The sequence below is a fragment of the Somniosus microcephalus genome, chromosome 8, assembly GCF_052327205.1.
Source record: "Somniosus microcephalus isolate GS21.2 chromosome 8, FLI_Smic_1.0, whole genome shotgun sequence".
Classification (NCBI taxonomy): Eukaryota; Metazoa; Chordata; class Chondrichthyes; order Squaliformes; family Somniosidae; genus Somniosus; species Somniosus microcephalus.
Window position 1 is genome coordinate 30844539 of NC_140994.1, and position 24085 is coordinate 30868623.

The 24085-nt window shown below is 45.7% G+C and overlaps 1 protein-coding gene and 1 long non-coding RNA gene across 2 annotated transcripts in view; one reads left to right on the plus strand and one right to left on the minus strand.

Moving 5' to 3' along the window:
- The window catches only part of LOC147113410 (uncharacterized), a 70687-nt gene extending 69858 nt beyond the window's left edge, over positions 1 to 829 (plus strand). The window contains exon 4 of the long non-coding RNA XR_015079206.1: positions 662 to 829. This is a non-coding gene — a long non-coding RNA (uncharacterized LOC147113410). The remainder of the gene's footprint in view (positions 1 to 661) is intronic.
- The window catches only part of trub1 (TruB pseudouridine (psi) synthase family member 1), a 69360-nt gene that overhangs the window by 30020 nt on the left and 15255 nt on the right, over positions 1 to 24085 (minus strand).

The following is a 24085-nucleotide window of genomic DNA, read 5'->3' on the forward strand; positions in this document are numbered from 1 at the left end:
AGTCTCCAGCTGAGCTCTTACTGGGTTGGAAAATCCGTACAAGACTTCCCAGTTATGTCACACCTGACCACAGAGATGAGGTGTGGGCAGACAAGGCTCGTAAGCTACAACAGAAACAAAAAACACTTCATGACCGCACAGCCACTACGCTAGTGCCGCTACAGGAGAAGGATATAGTCCGCATTGAAGGGCCGGAGTCATGGCCTACAAGAGCCACAGTTCTACAACAGGTCGCCCCCAGGTCATACAGTGTCATGACAGAGAACGGCAATGTGCTTCGCAGAAACAGGAGGCACCTACTGAAAACCACAGAGACCGTTCAGCCTCAGGAGGATGGAGAGGATGACGAGATGAGGGAAATGCCACAAAGAGACGAGATGAGGGAAATGCCACAAAGAGACAAAGGACACAATAGTGATAATGTGGATACAACTGGGGTGGTTCAGCAAACACCCGTCCAGCCACGCAGGTCACAGCGCACCAGAAAGCCTGTAGTTAAACTTGACCTGTAGACAGGGATTGATAAGACTGTAAACAGTTAATGGACTCATGGGTGTGGGTAAGGTTTATACCTACCTGCAATTAGTTACACTGACTGGTTCTATATGATGTTAACAAGTTCTATGTGTTATGTTATGACTGTGTTATGTCTTCATTGAAGGGGGAAGATGCAAGGATAACCGTAACTGTTGCAAGGACAGCGGGGGTTTGATTGATAGCTGGTTGACGGCTGATGTCATATCCAGGGGCGGGATCCAACGCCATCTTGGCCATGCTTTCAGACTGTACTGGCAGACACAGAAGCAGGACTGAATAAAATGGTTCTCCTCAACAACTGCTTGTTAGACTCGTAATTACGTTACTAAGATAACATTACACTCAATATCACAGTAAATGGTGCAGGCACCCATGCCCACCCCCCCCCCCACCCCCCTCCGAAATTCCACCCCAGCATTGATGACAAGCAGCTAGGCCATGTAATAGAAGGAAGGCAAGATTAAATACCACTAGAAGTTTTAGCTGCATTGTTGCATTAATCCCTCGTGGCTGCACCAGAACGAAAGTAGGCCACAACTAAGAAATTACCAGTCATGGATCATAATCCAAGCCAAGAAGAGGCAGTGGGGCAAATGCACGGGGCGGGGGGGGGGGGGGGGGTGCGTGCATGCGTAAGGGAGAGAAAAAGGTGGTGGAGAAAATGCGCGAAATGCGAACTTGCAAATATAATTAAAAGGCACACAGATGCTGCAACCATTTTTAAATGTTTATTTTAATGCCGAATTTCCTCAATTGGTGGTGTTGAGTAGTGCGCAGGCAGCAGGGGGAAGGAACAGATCGATTTACTTATAAGCTGGGAAACTGATATATTCCCCAACTGTACACAGCTCACAAGTTTGGAAATTATGTTGCCTCCACAATGGGGCATGCAACATAAAGTATTGTATTTACAACTCCAAAATATAAATGATTAACAGAGTGCCATACTTTGTCCTTCTAAACTTGCCTGGAGCATAGACAGGCCAGTGACTCTTCTCTCCCAAAAAAAACCTTGCCTTCTGTCACCATCTTGTCCTGGCACAAAGAAGCATGTTGAACTCAGCTGAATGTGCAGTGACAATTCGAGAGCGGATCATTTGTAAAGTGGAATCTACTGATAATTCAGTCATTTTTGCAATAAAAAAATTGAATTATCCAATTTGAATTAAGCAACATAAATAAGAGGAAAATAGGAATGTAGGAATTTAGAGATTAATCAGATAATTTAGCAACTTTAAATTAAGAGTAAACTGCATACAATTTAGTTTCAACATGACCTGGGGCTATATACAAATAGATCTCCTTCCAGCCATTTGCAGACGAGACAGTGACAGCCATGCCAGTGTGCAGCATTTGTTCATTACTTGTCTTCATTAAGAAACATAAGATGCGTATTTACATAGGACAGCATAGAAGATGGCCATCTGTCATATAAAAACAATTATAGAAAAAATATATGGAACATGCACGGGGAAATTAAAGACTACAATTGAGGCAGCCATGCGCCGTGGGCAAAAAAAGGAGCACGGTGTGCATTTTAAATGGTGCTATGCATACAATATACCGGAGTAGAAATGAAAAGCAGGAAAAGAAAGAGTGACAGACTAATGCATTTTTCAGCCATTTGCAAGACAGTGGAGGAAAGGGTTACTTAAAACACAAAAGGTAGATACCAGCAGATCCTAATGCAAACAGAAGCAGCAAGGGTTGTTCGCTTACACCTCCCACAAAACAGTAATCTATTTCAAACTGCAGCATTGAGCAACTCATTAAAATGGAATTATTAGGGTATACGTCTTTCCCAATTCTTTGCAGAAGCTGCACTCAAAATGTCAGGGAATATTCATCCCTGTGACAACCTGGATTGCCACAAAATGTGAAATTTAGAGCAAGACATGGCAATACGTTCTGAAATCTTTCCAATAAGGATATCCATTTTCTATCCCATCTAAAAGAAAGTCCAGCGTACAGCATTATTTGCCCACATCTCAAAACACATTTCTATTTGCAAATTTTGCATCACACTTGCAGCTGATTTGTTGCTGTTCTATAATATAAAATTTGAGCCAATCACAACTGAAGAGGTAAGTATACCAACTGAACATGAGGAAAACAGGGAGATAAGCTTCCACTAAAGGAACTGAGACACGAGAACAAGCAAAAGCAGACAGTAAAATCTACCAATAGAGGGGAGCGGGAAACCAATCAAATTCCTCAAAATATTAACAATCCTTTTGGTTATCTTGATTTACTATTAGAAATAAAATTTGTAACGTAACAAAAACAAAGTTTACTGGGCCTGACTCCAGAGAAAAACAGTGAGACGGCTTAGGTTTGACACTGTATAGGGTGCAAAACCAGTGTGGTGCCAGATTTAAACCAGGTCCCACAGATGAAAGGACAGCGTGCTAGATCAGTCAGCCCGTCTACCTTGTAGGAGATTTTCTAATTGAGCTTTTTGTCTTGCAACAGAGCAAGACTGTTTGAACTCCTATCCTCTTCACTGCTCAGCAAAAATTAAGTGCCATGAGCCTTGAAGCCAGCCGCCTGTATATTACAAGATTTTCATTAGAAAAACCTGAACAAGAATTAACTTTTATTGCTTAGAGGTGGCTTGGAGGAAGAAGTAACGAACAAGAGTGTACTATGGTATAATTTTTACTGAACATAAAAAAAAACAATTGATTGGGCAAGGCTGTAAGCGTCTTTTACTGCTCAGACACACCAGCATATCTCATTTCCACAGGTCACCGATTCTTCCCTAACCCAGGACAGAAACCAATCTCCAATTTCCCTGGAGGGACTAATATAGCAACACATGATTAACACAATAAATATTCACTCTTCCCCCAAACAGATCGACTGTGTTGGATGCAGAGCGAGAATGGGAGCTAACTATTTAATAGTTAATGGCCCGGATATTCCGATCCCTACGGGTGTGTACGCGCTGTGTACCCACCTGTAGGGACATCGGAAATGCCGGTTTCAGGCATGCACAGCACATGCACTGAAAACCGGCATTTCCAATCTGTCAAGAATGCTCGACAGATCGGATGCCTGCCCTGGAGAAGGGCTTCTGCGGGCGGATAGTTCTGTTTTCTGGAGCCCCTCCGCCGACAGAAAAGCTTTAGAATTCTTACGCCTGGTCACGGCCAGGATGAGAGTTGAAAAAAGTTTAAAAAATATATTCCAGTCATTTATCATTTAAAAATACTTTAAAAGAGGTAAGTTTATTTTTAGCCCTGTAAAAAAAAATGTTTTTAAATTAAATTTGTTTAAAATATTTAATTTATTTTAATTTCAAATAGTTTTTAAAATGTGATAAAAAAAATGTATTTAATGTTTTGAAATGTTTTTGGGGTGATCTCCATTCATATATTTGACAGGTCCATCTGTCAAGTGTATGAAGGGAGATTCCCTTCTTCGATTGGCTCCCCATGGCCCACGTGATCCCAGGGACGCTTGCGAACCGCATGCGCCCCTGGGATACGTGGGCCCTGCACACTTGGGAGTTGGAAAGGCCCAGGATCAGAACTATACGCACCTCGGGGGCCCTCAGGCAAGTGCGTAGATTTTTTCCAGATCGGAGGCTTCCGCAGGCGGGAAGCCTCCGATCGGAAAATACGGCCCATTAATAAACAAACTTCAGTTTATTGAGAAGAGCCGATATGTCGGTAGCGGCCAACAGCTGTCTAGGCACGAAAACGACAGCAACAATGATCTGCCAGCCAAGCAGTTACAAAAATCACAAACCAGTAAAGATTTGGACACTATTCACATAAGTGGATTTTAAATTTTAGACAGTAGCTAGTCAGGTTGGCGAAATGGAATAAAACTCCATAAAGCAAAAAAGTTAATGATTGACTAAAATGAGGATTCATCTGTTAAATTACCAAACACTGCATTGGCCATACATAAGTGGAGCAAAAGCAGCTCAACTCAGTTGGCAAGTACCAATGAGGAACAAGCAAGCAGCAGAAAACTGAGCAACTGAATTTTGGCTCTAGAATTCAGCTTAAAGCTCCTTCTGGGTCTAATGAAAACAACCACATTTTGGAGCTGGGGGGAGTGGGGAGCGATAGCAAAATACTGCAGATGCTGGCAATCCGAAATAACAACAGAAAATGCTGGAAAAACTCAGCAGGCCAGGCAACATCCGTGGAGAAAAATTAGAGTCAACGTTTTGGGTCAAAACCTTTTATCAAGACTAAAGAGGCACAGGGAATGAAATAGATTAATAGGCCGGGCTGGGAGAGAACAAAAAAGAGACGAGACATTAAGAGGTATTCAAAATGAGATGAGATGGTGATGGGACTAGTGGAGACAAAAGACGGCTCTAGATTAGGTGTGAAATGTGCTGGCTGAATGGGAGACAGCTGCCATGTGGGAGAGAGAAAAAAAAGGGGGGGGGGAACCAAAACAAAGGTATGGATAAAATATATAAATAAAAAAATGTAATAGGGGCCGAGGTTATGATCTGAAATTGTTGAACTCGATATTGAGTCCGGAAGGCTGTAAAGTGCCTAATCGGAAGATGAGGTGCTGTTCCTCGAGTTTATGTTGAGCTTCCGTGGAACAATGCAAGAGGCCGAGGACGGTGAGGTCCGAGTGGGAATGGGGCGGTGAATTAAAATGACAGGCGACCGGAAGCTCGGGGTCACCCTTACGGACTGAACGGAGGTGTTCCGCAAAGCGGTCACCCAATCTGCGTTTGGTCTCCCCAATGTAGAGGAGACCGCATCGTGAGCAGCGAATACAGTATACTAGATTGCAAGAAGTACAAGTAAATCGCTGTTTCACCTGGAAGGGGTGTTTGGGGAGCATTACACACCAGGATCTTTATGACAGAAAGACTGGCCATTCACAAAATGTACCAGGACTGTGTGTTTGTAAGCCCCACCCAATCCAAAACTCTCTAGTAATAGAAAAGGATTGGCAGCATAAGAGAAGATGCAATTATTAGGACTGTGATGAAAAAATGTTTAAATATAAAAACAGATAAATTTAATCCGAGATAAAATAACAGAAAATCAAAGGAGTTGTTCATGTAACTACAGCATGATAAATTTGCATATCTCTATATGTGAAGGGAGCAAATCTGTTTACCTACCTGCAGCAGTGAGGAAAACACTGTGGGGTTATTTTCTGGGAACAAATCAAAAACACATTTCAGTGTTCTGAGCACATCTCAAACACCTTTCCCAAATTCCTCCAGTGGCCATTCACACTCTTCCCCCATTTCCAACGTAGCACATCCGCTTGAAACAGTAACCTCTGACTCACCACGAGCAATGCCACAGAAGATTCACTCATTTTTATTGGGGCGGATTTTGATGCCATCAGCGCTCATCGTTACTGGCATGGAAATCGGACAGCAACTTCCGGTGACCGCATATGCGCAGTTAAACATGGAAATCCGGAAGTTGCTGTCCGAGATGGCCTGCTCCTCCAAAAGCTTCTCGAAAATCAGCATCATGCCATCTGACTCGTCATTCAAATACATTGAATGGTATGAAGTTCCTGTACTTACCTCATACAGACTAAATGTACCAAAAAAAGTTAAGGCTTTGCCATTCTAGTGCAAGTACCCTTTTAATAGCGTAGTAAGTCTTAATTACTGCCAAACAACCTGTCTGGCACCAAAAAGTAACTTTTATAGAATCAGAGAATGGTTACAGCACAGAAGGCGGCCATTCGGCCCGTCCTGGCTCTCTGCAAAAGCACTTCAGCTAGTCCCACTTCCCCGCCCTTTCCCTGTAGCCCTGCAAAAATTTTTCTTCAGGTACTTATCCAATTCCCTTTTGGAAGCCATGGACCCTTTCAGGCAGTGCATTCCAGATCCTAACCACTCGCCGTGTAAAAATCTTTTCCCTCATGTCGCCTTTGGTTCTTCTGCCAATCACCTTAAATCTGTCTCCTCTGGTTCTCGACCCTTCCGCCAATGGGAACAGTTTCTCTCTCTACTTTGTCTAGACCTCTCATGATTTTGAACAACTATCAAATCTCCTCTCAACCTTCTCTGCTCCAAGGAGAACAACCCCAGCTTCTCCAGTCTATCCATGTAACGGAAGTCCATCATCCCTGGAACCATTCTTGTACATCTTTTCTGCACCCGAACACCTTCACATCCTTCCTAAAGTGGACACAATTCTCCAGTTGAGGTCAAACCAATATTTTATACAGGTTCATCGTAACTTCCTTGCTTTTGTACTCTATGCCTCTATTTATGAAGCCCAGGATCCTGTATGATTTTTTTAACTGCTTTCTCAACCTGCCCTGCCACCTTCAATGATTTGTGCATATACCCCAGGTCTTTCTGTTCATGCACCCCTTTTAAAATTGTACCATTTAGTTTATATTGCCTCTCCTCGTTCTTCCTACCAAAATGTATCACTTCACACTTTTCTGCGTTAAATTTCATCTGCCACGTGTCTGCCTATGCCAAGTTTTGTCTCATCTGCAAATTTTGAAATTGTGCCCTGTACATCCAAGTCCAAGTATGGAGCCTCACTCTTTCAGCTTTTAATTATTGTTGGAGAAAAAGTTTAAATTTTTTTTAGAACTTTTTCTTTGTCTCTCACCTCTCACTTAATCCAATCTTTCTTTCCCTCTATTTCGCTTTGTTTACCTGATTTGACATTGAATTCAATACAGGAAACTCTCTTTTATCCGGCACCGACGGGACCGACGTGGTGCCGGTTCATCAAAAATTCCGGATAACCGAATGCTATAGTAAAAGATAGGGAGAGCTGACAGCTCCGTATAAAGCAACAAACCCTGTTGCTTAACAACTGTAGAACAATGAACACAAGTTTCAAGCGTCTCTGTAGCTTAGCAACAGCTGCAGCCACACCCTTGCACAGCACAGATGGAAGGCGGCAAATAAATATGAAGTAAAACCTACTCCTGAATTTTGCCGATTAACCGACATTTCCGGTTATTTAGGTGCCGGTAAATTGAAAGTTTCCTGTATTCCATGTTCCTTTTATGTCACATGTCATGAAGTGAGCAAGTCTGGCACCTTTTCCCAGGGGGCCCTGCTAGGCCCCCATTGTGCTAACTGCTATGTGATACATGAGAGCAGAGTTAAATAACACACCTGCCCCCAACAGCCCTCTATCTCCCAGATTTCTGAAACTTGCTGGAAGAGAGAAATCACTTGGCAAAACCTGAACCCTACCATGAAGCAGTACATGAACAAATCAATACATCATATCAACATGTTACCTCAGGAAATAACGGTGGTATCACTATATACAGTCAATAGAAAGGAGTACAAGTGCTCAACTACATGGAAAAAGTACTGGCACAATTGATCTCACAACTCAGTATTTTAAAAAATGGCTTGTATATTGTGCGGTTCCTGCAAGTATAACATTTACTTCCTTTAACACTTGACGCTATTTCAAATTATGCATGGCACACTTAACCTAATTATTAACTTACCTGAGACCAGCTACTTCCAAAATAGGTAGTGCAGTTTTCCAGAGCGCCACCCTCCATAGAACTAGGAAAATAGGGCCTCTCGCCACTACTTCCGCACCAGATGACAGGCCACTAATGCTCGATAAGCCCACACATCACCTACCATTACACCTACATCCACTCCCATCAACCTGAAGACAATCAATATTATGTTGCAGTCAACACCTCATTCACAGTACACACCATCACTGTAGGAACACAATGGATTTCAGTTTAACAGTGCACCTGGGTAGCACCCCATCAAATGCATCCTGGATAAAGAAGTGCCTCCCTAATTGTGGAAAGCTGTTCAGCTTTTGGCGGCGTGAGGAAGTGCATAGGAGATTGAACAAGGAACAAAAATCAAGATCAAGGTTAAAGCACGAGGCCGTGATCCTGCTGCTTCTCTACAGCTGCGAGGCTTGGACTGTCTACAGATGTCACAAAGACTTGAAAACCCTTCACCCATGCAACCTCAATGCCATCATGAAAATCAGATGGAAAAACAAGTTTCTAAACAATGAAATACTGGCTCCTTCTCACTGATACAGGATCTGATCAAATTTCAGTTGAGATAATCTGGGCATGTTCAGAGGATGTCCGATGAGTCAGAGCAAATGGTCCCAAAAAAGAACACTTTATTGAAAAGGAACTTAAACTGTGACAATTTTGGAATATTGAGAGCAGCTTGCCGGAGTCAGATGAAACGTTAACTCTGTTTCTCTTTCCATAGATGCTGCCTGACCTGCTGAGTATGTCCAGCATTTTCTGTTTTTAATGACAGAAGGTAGAAACCACTTCTAGAGACACCATGTTGAAGCTGTATAGGGGAAAAGGAAAAAGACAAATCTAAACCAAGAATCAGGTTGCAACAAACTCTGAATTCAGCACTAAGTGTGGTCAGGTCTACTTTTGATGTACCTGACCAGTGTGCCATATGAACACTAATCCTACATTAAAGACGCCTTGTAAATGCAAATTGTTGTTTTCATCATAGTAATAAAAGACATGCCATCCAAGACCCTAAACTATGGCCGGAATAGGATGTCGTTGCCAAATTTTCCAAAATATGCAATTGTCAATATTTTAATCAATTCAAAAATCAGAAAAACCTTTAAAATATAATGAACCATAACAATAAACAGCAGCTTCAGGTGCATGCATCATGTATAGATGGCAAATGAAGTTCTGTGGAATGCACTGAGGAAACAACTAAAGATGCACTTCAACTATTGTTAGTGTTATACTTTGTGAAGGCAGATGTAAGCATTCATCATTTGCTTAAAATATCGCAAATGTTCTTCCTGAAATTCTTTGCTGATCAGACTGAATTACACAGTTTTGTGGTTACAAACTTGGTTTGTTTTTGACCTGAAAGAACACTTATTTGTTTACAACTGAATTCACCTAATGTTTTTGACTGAAATTCAGGAAAAAAATAAAACCTGAAAATTGGAGCTGCATCAACCACATTTCTTCAAGGAACAGAATTCTATATTGTAGCAGACTGTAGTAAAGAGATCTAGAATTGGCTCACACTGTACCATATTTGTATCAGTTATGCTCCATATGCTTAAAGAATTTTTTTCCTCCCAGTTCACTCATCATGCTACCCAAACAGAATATTTTCCAAAAAATTTGACACAGAGATGCAGTATCATTAGTGTAAGGGGTTTTACTGTGTGGGCGTCTTGGGTTCGTCAGTTATGCCTCCGACTACCCCCTTTGAGCGACTCGAATCGCTCGCCCCTTTTTGAGTTCTGACCACCGGACTTATTTGCAGGTAGCGATAAAGAAAACGAGCAGACCAGTGGTTTGGTGCACAGAAAAACCAAGATTTTATTACCAGAGAACGATTCTATACAAAGAATATAGATGCAGTACACTTACACTGATCAGGGATGGGAAATAAACGGCACATCGAGGGAAAATGACTAAAATGACCATTTTAGCAATCCCCTTAACTCCCACCCTCTAAACCTCGCTAGGCTAACTTATGAGGGATCAGAATTCCACGCTCACCAGTCCGAGTCGTTTAAACAGACGAGAATCTTGCTTCTTTGCCCTGCTGCCTTTCGATGCCACGCAGTTTCAATGCTGCACAAGGTACCGTCCAGGTGAAAATACCCCAGTAATCTGGCAGGGTATTTCACCTCTCGGGACAGGCTCCTCTTCGTAGGTCCTCTTCCTGGGGTGGTGGCAGGCAGGGCGCGGGAAGCAAGGGGGGAAGAGAGGGGGAGAGAGAGAGAGAGAGAGAGAGAGAGAGAGAGAGAGAGAGAGAGAGAGAGAGCATGGCTTCCTGAGGGGCTATAGTTATACTCCTCTCGGTAGCCCTTACCTCACGCGCTAAATCAGCTCATCCTTTGATTTGAGCGGGTTGGAATTGAACAAAAAGTGTCGATCTTGGCCCATCGACTTAGATAGCCGGTAATAGCTTCTAACGGTCCCATAACTGCTCTCCTTTGTTCAGCAGATTCCTTGATGGGGCCAGCCTAACCTGGATGGCTCCGCTGATCGTTTGGATCGTTCGAGTAAACAAGCTTGATGGCCTGTAAACGGGGGCTTGAATGTAACTGAGTTTGCTCCCAATACATAAATGTAAAAGTTCTGTCTGGTTTCATGATCTCGCAGACATCAAAAATACCCAAGCTGTTAGCTTGTCACAGAGTCCACAATTGGGATTTACAGTCTTTTGGTCACGAGGTTGACCGCAGCCATTTTGTGTGGCCCTGGATTTTTAAAATCAGTCCAACCGGGGTCTCTCTTAATTAAATAATCTTCGGGGGGGGGGGGGGAGGGAACTGCCTCAATTTTGCAAAACTTAGTCTCGCCTAGGATACTAAAACTTGCTTGCAGTATCCATGTTCCAAAAATGAGCAAAATTTTCTGACCCTCCATAAACAACCTTCCCCTGTATTTATCTATCCATAATCCCTCGACACATGTATTTCCCGTACTTCGAGAAAGCGCAGTGTGCGATAGGCATCTATAGATGAAAATACGGTTCATTACAAAATCCAAGTGCGGAGGGGGGTCCAACACCCCTGCACCACTTGGTACATTACAAATTTTTTTATTCTGTAGTATCAAACAGTCACAATCTTTATTAAAATAACACAATAAAACGAAGAAACAATCTTTATTAAAAATAACAAACAACGACTATCACGTTTAAGTGATGCGACGCAAAACTAAAACGGGTGTCTCTTCTTCCACCCGGGCATAATGTTCCTTCCACACCTTTTGAGTTTTAAACTCTAATCTGGGACCCTTTCTCCTACACTGGATGCACACCAGGTAGAGAACTATCCCTAACTGACACACCACCAGGATGTGGGATGTCATACGGATCCAGGATGGGACCTCTATATTTTCAAAAATGTCCCACCAGGGTGGGGTCGTAATATCTAAAATGTCGGCCCCTATCTGGACAGTCTTGTTAAAAATCAAACTCATGAAATTTACGGAACATATCTTTTAAGAGGGCTTGATACAACTACACGGTCTCTGTGGGGCACCACGCGGGTAGGTGTACCTCGGTGAGGTTTAAAATCACAGAGGCTACCGCATAGTGCACCCCTTGATACAGCACCTGCTCTGTAGGTACTAGCACCAAGCCGTTCCCTAGTCCCTTGGTGGTGGCGGGGCATCGCTCCACTATCGTCCGTGACGTCGCGGTCGTGGGCAGGGGCGGGTCACTAGTTCAGTGGCATTGACTGAGATTGGGGAGTATGGGATCGCGCATGCGTCCAGGCGAGACTCCCAGTCCATCCCCCTCCTGTTATCTTGCCACTGGCTGCGGAATATGATGGAAATGCCTGTGGGGCAGGCTTTCTCTGATCCCCACATAGACATAGATCCCCTGATCCGGTTCCCACCATTTATCCCAGCACACACTTAACCCCCCATGGGTCCCTGTGATAGTCCGGTGAGTGTCGTTCCCCAACCGTTCCCACTCAACTCTGGGGTTCCCCATGCCTTTACTTAATTTCCTGAGCCACCACCACCTATCCAGGGGAACGTGTCCCTTGCATGTTAAACATATCCTTTTGCCCACGGTGACGCTAATCCTGGGAGTAACGATCCGTATCCTGGGGCACAGGAGGGAGGCCTCCCCGTAGGTGAACCCGGTCTGGCTGGAGTACTGAGACAAATTGGATCCCAGCCACGTTCCCTCGTGGAAGTAAGCGGCGGTCTCCTCCGCCTCCCGTATGCCGCTACCGTCGACTGCCACTGGCGCCCTGTTCCACGAGCACCCGAAGATGTGGTGGTCCTCGATGTCCCCTCTCCTACCGATGCGCAGCCCGAGCAGGGCGAGCAGGATTACGCCTCCGTACATTCCGAAATTTCCTGCAATAGACATAAGGCATCTAGCCAGGTTCCCTGGAGACTCGCTGGCTCGGGTGACGTATGGTCAGGTCCCGCGACCTCGACTCACATGGATAATACTCTGAGACGGCTTCATACTTAAATCGAAACTAACTGTTCCTTACTTAGAATTAAATTAAAATAGCCGAACTTAACACTATAAACTTAAACGACTAATAAAGCTATGTACATCTGCCGCCCGTCTCCGAGCGGCCAGCCTAATTCCTGTCTGGGCTGTTGCAGGCTGCTCCCTGCGGCGTGGCTGCACTGACCTGCACTTCCGGTCCCTTGCAGTCTGTAGCTGCTAGCTGGGGACCTTTGTCTTTCGGCTTCTCCCTGGCTCGGGAGGCTGTCGTTTTAAGCTGGGGAGCCGGTGACCATACCTTTTTGGGCTGGGGTGTCTGAGGGGACCTTCTAGGGAGGGCTACTGGTGGGGCCACCTTGGTGAGTGGACCTTTTGCTCGGACCCCAGCCTTTGTGGGCGCGCCCTGTGGGTTTCCCACGACCGCTGGCTGAGGGTCCTCTCCCTCGAGTCCCACCCCTCCCAAACCTAAGCTGGGGACAGGTAATCCCTCGCTGCCGGCTGCCGAGGGTCTCCGCCTTCAGGTTCAAAACCTTTGTAGGCGGGGTCATCTGGCTCGGGCTCCTCCTCCTCCCCACCTGAATCCCAGAAGATGGGGGGGAGTGGTCTGAACAGGGGGCTGGGTGACTCCTCCCCTGATGCACGCGACTGCACCTGCTCGCACAGCCTGTGCACTTGAACTTGCTGCGGGCTGGAGATTTCTAACCTCGGGTTGGATCCCGGCTGCCTGTTTCTTTGTCTCCGGCCTGAACAGCTTGCATTGGTTTACATCAAACCATTTTGTGCGCCGGGGCAATTTTACTGCATACACCATGGGGCTGGCTTTATCCACTATGCTATAGGGTCCCATGTACAGTGGCTCTAAACTCCCCACTCGGGCATAGTTCCTCACCATTACCTGGTCCCCTATCTCCCACTGGTGACTTTTGTTAGGTTCGAGCAGCAATCGGTTATTCTGATGCTGCTTCCCCATGCTCCCTGCTCGTAGACCTGCTTCAGGCGCTCGAGGAGGGTTCGGGCAAATATGTCCCGATTTACTTCCCAAAGCTGCCCTTCAGTGAGAACCGGGGCTAGGACATGGGTGGGGGTCCGCATTACCCTGCCAGTCATTAGCTTGTACGGGGAATATCCTGTACTTTTGGACTGGCTGGCCCGGATCTCCATAAGGACTAAAGGTAGGACCTCCGCCCATTTTTGGGGCGAGTCCGCTACCTCCTTCCTCAGTCTTTCTTTTAACGTGCGGTTCATCCTTTCCACAATCCCGGATGACTGTGGATTGTGGGCCACGTGCCACTTCCCCTGAATGCCTAGCAGCATAAGGGTGTTCTGCATCACCTGGCCGGTGAAGTGAATTCCCTGGTCGGACTCCGCAAACTGGGGTAGTCCCCACCGCGAGAACACCTCCCGTACCAAGATACTTGCAGTACCCAGTGCCGTAGCTGTTTTACAGGGGAAGGCTTCTACCCATTTGGTAAACACGTCTACCAGGACGAGGCAGTATCTGTAGCCTCCCTGGGCGGTGGGCAGGGGCCCGATGTAGTTGACCTGGATTGACTGCCATGGTCCCGCCACCCTCCTAACGTGTCCCATGGGCACCTTCCTTTTGTGGGGGTCAGCATACAAGACAGCCAGCACAGAACTCGTGGACGTCTTCCCGGAGTCCCGGCCACCATCCCGCCTGTTCCACCCGTTGCCAGGTGGTCTCAGGCCCGGGGTGTCCCGCTCCTGGACCCTCATGGGCCAGTTGAAGGAATTCCCTCCGGTGCTGCTGGGGTACTACCCACTGTCCCTCCTTAAACAGCATGCCTTCCCTTATGGAGAGGGCTGCTGGGCCTAAGGGCCTTCTATCTTCCTACCCTCTATTACTGAACTGATTACAGTTTTCAGGACAGGGTCCTGGGCTTGGACCGTTTCAAGATCCGGGGCTAATACTACTTCTAAGCTCCTTTAGGTCCCATCCCTGCCTCTAACTGCCGCCACGGGCCCGGACTCATACGGGTCCCAGAAAGTGCCTGCATGTGCACCCTCCTTGGCAAGCGTGTCGGCTTGCTGGGTGCCCTGGCCGCGGGGTTCTGTGGAGGAATGGGCCTTCACCTTGTGGATAAAGACCTCACCTTCCTTCCCCACAGCTGCCAGGATTTTCTCCAGCAGGGGCTTTACGGTTAAGGGTCTCCCGTTGGCGGAGGTATACCCGCGGCGGGACCATATGGCCAGGTATTCCGTACACTAATTGCATGCGAACACGCTGTCCGAACAAATCGTGTATGGGGTGAGGAAGATTTTGGGGTGGGTAACCACGTACACCACCGCGGACAGTTCAGCCTGTTGGGCGCTCATGGTGCTGGGGAGCTTGATCGCCAGGGCAATGTTTGCCGTTGGGTCATAAACTCCACACCCCGTGAGTCGCTCGCCAGCAGATACCATGCTGGAACCGTCTACATAGATTTTGCGGCCTGTGGGATGTATCCCGGCCCGTAAACCTACATTCACCTCCCATACCCCTTCTATGGAACACCGATGGGCTGTTCCAGGATATACCATATTGGCCGCGAGCTTTGGCTCGCAAAGACCCTTCACCTTCAGATCCATCTGCGAGAGGAGGAGGGTCCAGCGCGCAATGCGGGCACTGCTGACTGTCCCATCTTTAATCCTCCCGTCCAGAAGCATCTGGGTTGGTGTGAAGGGCGATGGGAGAAGTGCCTGTGAAGATCGAGGATCTTTTCACAGCCCAACGCGTGGCCAGAAGGTGCCGTTCGCAATTGGAATAGCCTCTCTCTACATCGGTGAGCACTCTGGAGGAGCAGACCACCGGTCTTAGCCTGCCGTGCCGTTCTTGGAGCAGCACAGCACTCAGGCTATCCCCGCTAGCCGCTACCTCCAGAAAGAACTTTCCCCCCCCCCCAATCTATGGCTCCTAGGGCTGGTGCGGTCTGCAAGTCTCCCTTGAGCTTGACAAATGCTGCCTGGCAACCCTCATCCCAAAACCACTCCACTCCCTTGTGTAGGAGTCAGAGCAGAGGGGCTGCTGTGGCTGCATAGTCTTCAATGAAGTCTCTGCAGTACCCCGTTAACCCTAGGAACGACCTCACACCTCTCACTGTGTTGGGGACCGGTAACTCTTGGACCGCTTCCCTCCTAGCCTTATCTATGGCTCTCTCTCCTGCGCGGACGGTCAGGCCCAGGAATTTAACTTCCCGCTGGCCGATCTGCGCGTTCTTCGGGTTTACCTTAAAACCCTTATTCTGAAGCAGCTCGGCCAGTAACGGGCCATGCTCCCCGACTGAGTCGGTAAACAGCAGGTCATCCACATACTGCACCAACTGGGTGGGCTGACTAAATTCCTTTAAGCTATTTGCCATACTGGTGGAAGATGCTGGGGCTGTTGTGAAAGCCCTGCGGCAAGCAGTTCCAGGTGTACTGTTGCCCTTTAAAAGTAAAGGCAAACTTGTACTGGTCCTCCCTCCTTAAGGGGATGGACCAAAACCCATTCGAAATATCCAGCACCGTGAACGTGGTCGCGGATGCTAGAATGCTCCCGATAAGGTCGGCCACTGCTGCTACTGTGGGGGCACATACGGGGATATTGCTGTTGAGCAACCGATAGTCCACCGTGGCTCTCCATGAATTGTCCGGTTTCCTGACCGGCCATAGCGGAGAGTTAACATGGGTGGCTATGGGCCTCAACACTCCCTGCTGTACTAAAGAAGACATGACTGCTTCCATGTCGGGCTCTGCTTCTCTGGGGAAGTTATACTGCTTCTGAGGCTGGGCCATGAGGTCCCCGTCTACTCTGACTTCAAACCCGGTGACCCTCCCGCAGTCGTGTTTGTGCATGGCAAACGCAGCTAGGTGATTGTAATTCAGGCTCAGTGTTCAAAGTTGATACCAACAGAATCGATGGAGCCACACTATTTATAACCCTCAACAATTGTACCAAGGAAGGGGAGGGGGAAAATTCCTTCTTACGCCCCCCCGATTCTCTCATTACTACTTCATCCGTCCACCAAGCAGCTCTCCATCTAACATCGCTCTCTAAGTACTGATCAGAAATCTAAAATAATAGAACTGAATTTATTATAAGTAAAAAAAAGTAAAAACCAAAGTCAGATGACTTCCTAGCTACACAGTAAGAAAATGGATGTGTCAATCCTGACCCCTGTTCTGAGGGCGGGCATACTGGCCACTTTAAGGCTATACTTGCCACTGCATCACGGGGCCACAGATGCCAGGATTTTCACTCTTGGGATCGTTTAGTCAATCTGCCGGCCTGCTACTTTACTTCATGCTGCCGGAACACGCCATGGATAAGTAAGGTGAGCACTATTAACAAACTCACCAGCAGAAACAGCTGACCTGCTGGAGAGAGGAGACAGCACTGCCAACTTTCTCAGCACGACGTGCACATGGCCGACACGTGCTCCTCTCCCCCTCCAATTCAAGATCCACTGCAGGAATCCGGCCTCAGCAGCTTTTTGGCATAGCAAATACAGTAACTCTGCACCCCCCATAGTCTCTCGCCCCTCTCCCACCTTCTCAGCAAATGGCAGCATCTCCTCCATTCATTTTAATGAAGCCGGAAACACAATGACCACTGCACAATACAGCACCAGCACTCCCCATGTCTGCAGCGGTAAACCTCAGAACCTACCCACAAAGTGCAGGCCATCCTGGGAGCCACACCATACAAATACATAGCTTTATATTTTTTTATTAAAAAAAACCCACACAAACCAAAGTAAAGATAGTTTAGTTACCACAAAATACATCTCTAACTGTAGTTTTACTCTTTTTCCCTTACTTTTGGCATTTTTTACATGATAAATCTATGATTTCCTCAAAAATGTACGACAAAATTATAACCCCCCACCCCCCCCACAAAAAGGTAAGCACATGCAATTGCCATCGGTAATCATATTCATTTCAAACTTAAAACTTTTAATACCCAATTATATGTATCTGAATGGTAAGTGGCGGACGGTGGTATTTTTCCCAAAATACGAGTCTCAACTACACAAGGAGACTGACTGGGTGGGTACTTAGTAACACTACGGCTATTGGAAATGAGAGATGAGCATTTAAAGGAAATTAACTAGAATCATAGAATGTTACAGCACAAGCGGTCATTTGGTTCATCGTTCTTGTCTCGATTCAGTTATTCACATATCGCCATCCCTCTGCCCTTTCCCCCATATACCCCGTTAGTTTTCTAAAAAATATTTATCCACTTCCCTTTTAAAACCTATTTTGGATTCTACTTCTACTACTGTTTCCGGTAGAGCATTCCATGTTCCAACAACCACCCCACCCCCATCTAAAAAATCATTCAAACCTCTCTCCACTCTGTTGCCAATCTTAAATTTATGCCCACTTACCAACTCGCCAGTTATAACCCCCCTCCCCCCCCCACAAAATAGTTATTCCCCATTATCTCAACAAAACCCTCAAATCTGAACACTGCTACTGGATCTTCTCTTGACTTTCTCTGTACCAGTGAAAAAAAGCCCCAGCTTCTCTAGTCTCACCCCAAGGCCTGGCATCAGATTGGTGAATCTCTTCTGCACCCTCTCCATGGCCTTGACATCCTTTCCTAAAGTAAGCCATTCAAACTGGACACAATATTCTAACTGCAGCCTAACCAAGGATTTGCAGAGGTTTAGCATTACCCCAGGTGATCCCAACACTGATCATACATCACTCCAGTTGAAAAGCATACATTAACCACTATTCTCCATCTTTCTTCCTTCAACTTGCCTTTTATCCGTGATGCCACATTCCTTTTAATACCTAGTGCCTTGATTGTGTCTAGAGGCATCCCATGTGGCACATCATCAAACGCCTTTTGAAAAATCCATTCCTCTTGCACCCTTTCAGTCCCACTTCCACTCAAGGCAAAGTACTCATTTAGTATCTGTGCCATTCCTTCATCCTCCATTGGATTTCCTTTTTCATCTCTAATTGGCCATAGCCGTTTAACTATTTTAATTGTTTATAAAATCCTTTACTATTTCCCTTTATGTCACCTGCCAGTCTTTCTAGTAATAAAAACCATTCAGGGAATACTTTCTCTGCCTTTGTTGAGTGCTTCATGTTTCTACTGCAAATGAAAGTTTCCCCAAACTCCAGTCTCAAAACTATACAAGAGCATTACATTTGCTCAAATGTACAGTACCTTGGCTTTTTCAAATTTCAGAATGCAGTTAAAACTCCAACCTTTGCAGGCTAACAAATAGATAGTGTGGAGTTATTTCCTGTTTTTTAAAAACAAATGCATCCTCAGTTACCCCCTTAATAGTCACTTGAGCTGTATACCATGACCGCCAATGAAGAGAATGGCTGTGGGCATGGTCTGTCGTTAGCCTGTAAGGGATGTTCAAGCATGACCAAAGGTGGAACCCCTGTTGACATCTCTTTCCCATAAGCAATATACTAGAACGTTGTGTGAAATTAAATGTTTAAGACTGCTACTACAATATTAGACTTTCCAGTACACTGGTCTTTCTCTCAGGAACTTCTGGAGCTGCAAGTGTTCTTCTGTATATCTGTTTATAATTAAATATTTATACACTGTGCAGTGCAATTACCTTAACAGACTGACTATGCAAGCACATCTCTGATGTTCTTTCTGCACGAAATGAACCCACTGATACGATAGTGGGCTTTCCCAACCATGTCAAACTAAAGTAAGTCAACAGAAAATTGTTGTGGATTTTTTTTTAAGCAGCGGAGGTTCACTAGATTGATTCCTGGGAGGAGAGGGCTGTCCTATGATGAGAGATTGTGTAGAATGGGCCTATACTCTCTGGAGTTTAGAAGAATGAGAGGTGATCTCATTGAAACATACAAGGTTCTGAAGGGGATTGACAGTGTAGATGCCAAGAGGTTGTTTCCCCTGGCTAGAGAGTGTCTAGAACTGGGGATCGTTGTCTCAGGATAAGGGGTAGGCCATTTAAGACTGAGATGAGGAAGAATTTCTTCACTCGGAGGGTTGTGAATCTTTGGAATTCTCTGCCCCAGAGGGTTATGAATGCTGAGTCTTTGAGTATATTCAAGGCTGCGATAGATAGATTTTTGGACTCTAGGGGAATCAAGGGATATGGAGATCGGGCAGGAAAGTGGAGTTGAGGTCGCTGATCAGCCATGATCTTATTGAATGGCGGAGCAGGCTCGAGGGGCTGTACGGCCTACTCCTGCTCTTACTTCTTATGTTCTTTATTCGATAAGGAAAGATCATTGTTAAGAACCAAGACCCATAATGCAGAACACCAAAGTTAAAAAGTTGAAAATTAGGTAAATCAACGAGTAATGACTACGTGATGCCAAGAGCAAGGAATTCCAGTTTTAAAGGAATGAATTACAGTATGATGAACCTTGACTTTAACAATGAAAATGCAGGGAGGAAGATCATGTAGGATGGCATACTTGAAGGTTGAGAGGAGCAGGAAGAGAAGGGGGAAAGTTTAAAGCACCATACCATAACAGACTGCAACGTTAACAGAAGCAGAGGAGTATCACGTCCGAAAATCAAAGGGAAGTAGTATAAGCAGACTTTGAATCCTGTACTATCCCCCCAATGCATTGGGCTTATTCTAATGAAAAGAATCTGTGTATAGCCATCAATATACCCACATCTGAGAATTAGATGATGATCTACTGCTATATGTCTAGAAATGCCTTGCGCTTGCAGCTTATTAGCTCCTGGATCTCCTGGTCATTCTCGTCGAACCAGTCTTGGTGTTTCCTGGTTGAGTGACCGAGCGTCTCTTCACAGGTGCTGATTATGGAGGCCTTGAGTGCAGACCAGACGCTGTGGGCACTCTGTGTCTCTGCATCACTGGGAGTCGTCAGGTTGTTTGTGAGGCGCAGGCTGAATAGGGCTTTCTTGGTGGGGTCTTTGAGCGCTCCAGCGTTAATTTTCCTGCGGCATTGTTTCTGTTGCCGCTGCTGTTTTGGGGCTACATTGATGGAGATGATAGAGCGGGTTAGGCGGTGGTCTGTCCAGCAGTCGTCAGCTCCTGTCATGGCGCGGGTGTCCTTGCGGTCCCTCACTCGGACGATGACGTAGTCCAGCAGATGCCAGTGCTTGGAACGAGGGTGCTGCCATGAAGCCTTGTCATCGAATTACAGTATGCAGACGATGCTTGCGTCTGCGCTCACTCGGAGGTCGAACTCCAAACCATTGTAAACACCTTCACCAAAGCATACGAGAGCATGGGCCTTACACTAAACATCCGTAAGACAAAGGTCCTCTACCAACCTGCCCCCGCCACACAGTGCTGCCCCCCGATTATCAAAATCCACAAGGCCTTGGACAACGTGGACCACTTTCCATACCTCGGGAGCCTACTGTCAACAAGGTCAGACGTCGACGACGAAGTCCAACACCGCCTTCAGTGTGCCAGTGCAGCCTTCGGTCGCCGGAGGAAGAGAGTGTTTGAAGACCAGGACCTCAAACCCGGCACTAAGCTCATGGTCTGCAGGGCAGCAGTGATACCTGCCCTGCTGTATGCCTCAGAGACATGGACCATGTACAGCAGGCACCTCAAAGCACTGGAGAGGTGCCACCAATGCTGCCTCCGCAAGATCCTGCAAATCCATTGGCAGGATAGGCGCACCAACGTCAGTGTTCTTGCTCAGGCCAACATCCCCAGCATCGAAGCTCTGACCATGCTCAATCAGCTCCGATGGACGGGTCACATTGTCCGCATGTCCGATACGAGACTCCCAAAACAAGCGCTCTACTCGGAGCTCCGGCACAGCAAGAGAGCCCCAGGTGGGCAGAGGAAACGCTTCAAGAACACCCTCAAAGCCTCCTTGAAAAAGTGTAACATCCCCACCGACACCTGGGAATCCCTGGCCCAAGACCGCTCAAAGTGGAGGAGAAGCATCCGGGAAGGCACCGAACACCTCGAGTCTCTTCGCCAGGAGCAAGCGGAAGCCATGTGCAGGCAGTGCAAGGAGCGCACGTCAACCCAAGCACCCCACCTACCCGCCCCTTCAACCACCGTCTGCCCCACCTGTGACAGAGACTGTAGGTCCCGCACTGGACTCATCAGTCACCTGCGAACTCATTTTTAATGTGGAAGCAAGTCATCCTCGGTTCCGAGGGACTGCCTAAGAAGAGAAGAGCTATGTCTAGGGTTTATATACAATGCTTAAATTGGCTTGCTTCAGACTGCTACACAACCCAGTTTGAAATATATTATGATATTGCACCAGAGCAACATTATGCCATTATATCCATTTTGGGCACTCTATATTGGTCACCAGACTGAAAGGCATAGCTTAAGCAGGTTCAAGAAATCATTCAAAAGGCCGAAAAAAATTACATCACAGCATATGTTTGGAGAGAAAAAGTTTGCCATCGTGAAGCAAAAGGGGCTAATTTTCAATTCCTTAAATAAGTAGCAAATAGTCATTTTTTCCAGTGCCTGTGTAAATTTTTAATAATATGAAATTTTATTCCACTGTCCAATGAAAATTTTCATATCAGGCATCCCATGTCAGCATTGAGCACTCCCAAGATACCCATAGGGCAACCAGAGTAAAGTTGTTTTAAAGAAATGTAAGCATCAGTTTCCATGGACAGATCAGATTCCACAGACATAGTTAATTTGTATTATTCAGTGCCCCTTACTCAGAATTAACTGCATCTGGTTCATTGGAGGCACAATCACATGTTTCCCCAGAGGCTGGCAGGGAAAATGGGTAAACAAGAAAAACTTGCATTTATATATCTTTCATGTCCTCAGGGCATTCAAAAGATGCATCATAGCCAATGAATTGCTTTTGAAGTTGTAGGCATTGTTATTATGCAAGGAAACATGGCAGTCCATTTGCACAAGGTTCAGGAAACAGCAAATCATGAGTCTTGTTTAAATACTTTGCTCAATTTAAAGATGGCATAACCAGGGAGCACAGGAACAACCCCACCCTTGTGCAAGCAATGAGACATGCTATGCAGGGACCTAAGGCAATGGGTTAAAATAACGTGACAGGATTTTTAAAAATGGTTATTTTAGTGTCCATCGATTTAAAAAATAGCATTGTTCAGTCATATATCTTTTAATAACAGAAGCAGCGTACACTTGATTTCTTTGCCTGCATCACAATGTCTATGTTCAACATGTGTTTTTACACCATTGCAGATCCTCAGGTATGATTTTTTTAAGACTTACATAACCACAAACCAGCAAGTTGAATCTACTGCATTTCTACAAAACAGGGACAACTGAGATGCGGAGGAACTACTTCACTCAGAGGGTGGTAGGTCCATGGAATATGCTGCCCCAAAAAGCTGTAGAAGCTACATCATTGCATAAATTTAAAACAGAAATAGACAGTTTCCTAGAAGTAAAGGGAATTAAGGGTTACGGGGAGCGGGCAGGAATTTGGACATGAGTCTAGGTTCGGATCGGACATGGCCCTGTGGGTAGCGGAGCGGGCCCAGGGGCCGTGTAGCCTGATCCTGCTCCTATTTCATGTGTCTAATTCTGTTAGATTCAGGAGATGGTTCTGTGATAGTAGATTGGCGGTTAGGATCAGATCAGCCATGATCTTATTGAATGGCGGAGCAGGCTCGAGGGGCCGATTGGCCTACTCCTGCTCCTGTTCCTGTTCCTGTTTCTTATGTTCTTATGAAACAATCTGCTACCAACTGTTCCAGAGAGATCCCGTTTTCAAAAGAAATTCACAAGAAGAAAAGTTGATACACATAACTAAAAATGATGTGGGTATAAAGTATGGGATCTTCTGAGATTGATGTTAAGATGAATTGCTGGGCCAACAGAGAAATAACTTTACTCCCCATTTAACTACATCAAACCTGGAAATGCCTGTTGTAAACACCAAGTGCCCAGATTGACCACTGATAACCAACTCCTTGCTGACACAAAAATTCCCAAATACACATATGAAGCAAGGCACATCTAAATAAAGACTATTGAGATTTACTGACTAGGAAGATAGTGGTACAACATCATAAGGTTTAAGTGCAAGGCTCAATGATCTGAATAATATTCAATACCTAATTCTGATAGGTTTTACTGCAGACAGTAACCGAGGCTAAATCAAGCACTATATTCGTTTGAACACAAGTGGTGAGCGCAAGCAGATTCAACTGCAGTACAAATGGGAGCTACCTAGGGATACTGCTTTGATGTACTTTTTCCATTTCATCTCCTTGTGATTCATATTTTGAACTGTATTTGATAGAATCTGGAACTCCAGCCATTAGGCACTAAGAACGAATTGTTTCCAGACAGTCAAGGATTTTAAAAAAAAATAAACTCCTTTATTTGATTTTCAGTGGACTGACAAAAACGCTGGCATCAAACAAATTTGAAGGTTTGTTGCAGTGTAATCACACCATTTTAACAGAAAAAAATGATTGCTTAATGCCTCCAAGCTAACGTAACCATTAGATTTTTCCTTCATTTCTTTGCAATTTACAGCTGAATCGGTTAGAGGGGTGGGGGAAGGAAAAAGGCAAAAAAACAGAAGAAACAGAAGTCTAGCTGCATAAATCTCATTCAAAATGTAGACCTAAAATGAAAAACAAAACCAGCACCGTATTCCAACACTAAAAAGCATGATTTGTGGCAAGAAAATAAAATTTTATGGGTCACAGTAATGAAT